This window comes from Callorhinus ursinus, unplaced genomic scaffold (assembly GCF_003265705.2).
Source record: "Callorhinus ursinus isolate GAN/ISIS: 27379988/994484 unplaced genomic scaffold, GSC_fseal_2.0 scaffold39, whole genome shotgun sequence".
NCBI classification, from domain to species: Eukaryota; Metazoa; Chordata; class Mammalia; order Carnivora; family Otariidae; genus Callorhinus; species Callorhinus ursinus.
In genome coordinates this window covers 19837951-19841038 of record NW_027397101.1, presented here as the reverse complement: position 1 = coordinate 19841038, position 3088 = coordinate 19837951, and positions in this window count along the sequence as shown.

Sequence of the window (3088 nt, the reverse complement as noted above, 5' to 3'; positions counted from 1 at the left end):
CAGAAGGTAAGTGAAGGTATGTCCTAACTCTGAATGTCGTAGATATACTCCATGGGTGCATTATGCAAACAAAATGTACGTTTAGATAACTAATGTATGATTTCAGTTTTTTGATCAAGAAACTCAAAATCAGCACCTCTTTGAGGGAAAATAAAAATAAAAGCAAACTTAATTCTAAAGGAATCCAAGGATCTCAAAAGGGAACTTTAGTCAAAGGCCAGGGTGCCCTCTACTGGCCATTGGCAGCTAACAAAACCATGGGGGAGGGGTCAGGAATCACAGAGGTAGCAACTTTATATTTAAATTCATAAATGGGATTATTAAAAAATATTCCAGTCCCTTCCAAGAAAACGGACTGTGGCTATAATAAAGGGAAAGTCCTGTTCAGACCCTGTTTTCAGGGACTTGAAGATTACTATGAGGAACCAAAATTTGAGTTACAACAGGGTAGGGTAAATGATACAATCTAGAACACAAGATGTGCACAAAATCCATCATGCAGGGGTGTGGGGTGCTGCCTGAGCTGAGGTTTGTAAAAGGGTGGGAGTTAGCCAGATGAAGGGAGTAGTGTGAACATACGGAGTTATATTCCAGATGATGAAGCCACAGATGCACAGGCATAAAGGTGAGAGAGAACATATTTAAGGACTCCAGGAGTTGAAAGCTGGGACAATTACTATTGGTTATCTACTCAACCAGCCAACCTCATCTGTTTTCCTTTGCTGGTCTGTTTTCATTTGGTGGCAGAAAGTACCCGATGCTGACATCTCTAACTTCTCTAATAGCCAGATATGGCCATGTGACCCAATCCTGGCCGATGAGATGAAAGGGATCATGTGCCAGGAGCTACCATTTCTTTCGTGATAAAAGTGGAGACACTCAGGAAGAGAGCACACTGTTCTCAATCTGCGTGTTGAAGTTGTCTTGTGAAGGTGTGATCATTGGAGATATAGCAGCCATCTAGTGGCTATGAATGGTGACATCACCAGCACAGTGAGGATGACATTACAGAGCTGCTGAACCACCCCTGCCTGGGGCCACACATCTCTGGACTTATTATGAGAGAAAACATAGCCTTTATGACTTAAGCCACTCTTGGTTACATACTCTGTTATTTATAGCCAAAGCGTGCTCATTGATATAATCCAATCCTTATTCTGTGACTTGAGGAATAGTAGAAGGTATTATGAAAGCTGTAACCATGAAATTTGCATTTCAGAAAGATCAGGCTGATAACAAGCAAATAATTAATAGAAAAGGGTAAGATGAGGGGTCAGAAGGCCAACTGGGATACTTGCGAAAGTTTAAGTGTGAATGGGAATGGGAGGCAGACATTAGCGCCTGATATCTGAACTGCTGAGAATGGAATGTGAGGGAGATATTTAAAAATATTTAGAAAGTAAAATAGACAGGATATGGTCATTCATGGGGGCAGCTAGAAGAAGAGATGAAGGGAGGAGTCAAGAGTGAATCCCAACTTTGGGGCTTGGAAAATAAAGTGGATGGACCGCTCACTCTTTGATATATAGAATTTAGGAGAAGGAGCACATCAAGGATGGGATGGAAGTGATGAATTCGCTGGGTTTGGGGAGTAAAGGACGGTCCAGGAATCCACTGAATTTTACATCTGATTTTGGATTTAAGATAAAGATTTTCAACATATCTATACGGACATGGTGATTGAAGCCATGGCAATAAAGCCAGTCACTCTTTTGGGAGTATATATAGAGCAAGGGAGACAAGAGAAGAGGGTCAGGGAAGGGTTTGTGATGACCAACATTCCAAGACAGATAGGAAGAAAAGCCGCACTGATTCTGAGAAACAGCGAAGGAAGAAAGCAAAGAGAATGAAGTGTCACAAATACCAATGAGACGGAAAGGTTCCAGAAAGCAACTTCTTACCGCAGAAGACATAAGTGAAATAGGGTCAGAAAAGACACCCTCAGTAACCTTAACCAGAGGGGTTCCATGGAGTGCTGAGTGAAGAAGCCAGAGCCAGCAGAGTAAAAGGGATGAAATGGATATGACCCAAGTAGACCTTTATTTCAAGATGCCTATGAAAAGGAGAGGGTTGGAAGGATAGTTAGGGAAGGCGTGGGGCCCAGGGAAGGGGATCTTTTCAAAATGAGGGAGGTTTGAATGTGCTTACATACTGAGGGGAAGGAACCAGCAGAGGAGGTACAGCCGAGGTATCTCTCATCAGAGAGGGGAAAGAGGTGTTAATTGAGGGAGTGAGGTCCTTGAGGTTTGGGAGAGGGGAGTTGAGGGGCATAAACTTTGTACACCAACTCAGATCATAGTTCCTTAGCAAATTAACTCTTTGGGGAAAAGTTCAATCCCAAGCAATACTGGGGCCCTCCCACCTCCCCCAAATCATGCAAGAATTCTAGCACAACATCAAAACATCTGGATGGACTCTCTGATTAATGACAGTGGTTAGCAGAGAACACGGAGGTGCTCATTCTTCAGGCCTACAGGGCTCAATCTGCTTTGAAGGAGACTCTGAGCCCATAGGCCAGTGGTCAACATCCTCAGATTTATCACAGAGACAACCCAGCATTCCCCACACACTGCCACTAAGTCCCCATTACTGGTGGGGGTTCCCTTCTCTTCTCCACCTCCAGGCTCCTTTGGATATGCAGGAAGTGATTCTCCCCTTTTCTTGCCTGCATAAGCTATCCCTTCTTTACCATCCCTTCCCCCTTCAATAAGCTGGAGTGTCAGCGGAGAACAGGATTTCCTGCAACCTCTGTTTTTCACCTTACCACAAAATATGTCTGAGGTAAAGGCTGATGGGGGTGGGGATAGGTGAGGAAATAGAACAAGCAAAATATAGTCTCTCATACCTCAGCTTCAGCCCTCAGCTGGAGGGTAACAGCCTGCATGTTGAAGAAGCCCCCTGAGGATCTTCCTGAGATAATTCGGGGGCATGCCACAGAACGATGTGAACATACCTATATTGTCAAACATACCCTCTGTGAAATCAATTTTATGTGTCATCTTGGCTGAGCCACCCGGCCAGATTACACATTATTTCTGGGTGTGTCTGTGAGGGTGTTTCTGGATGAGATCAGCATTTGAATCTGTGG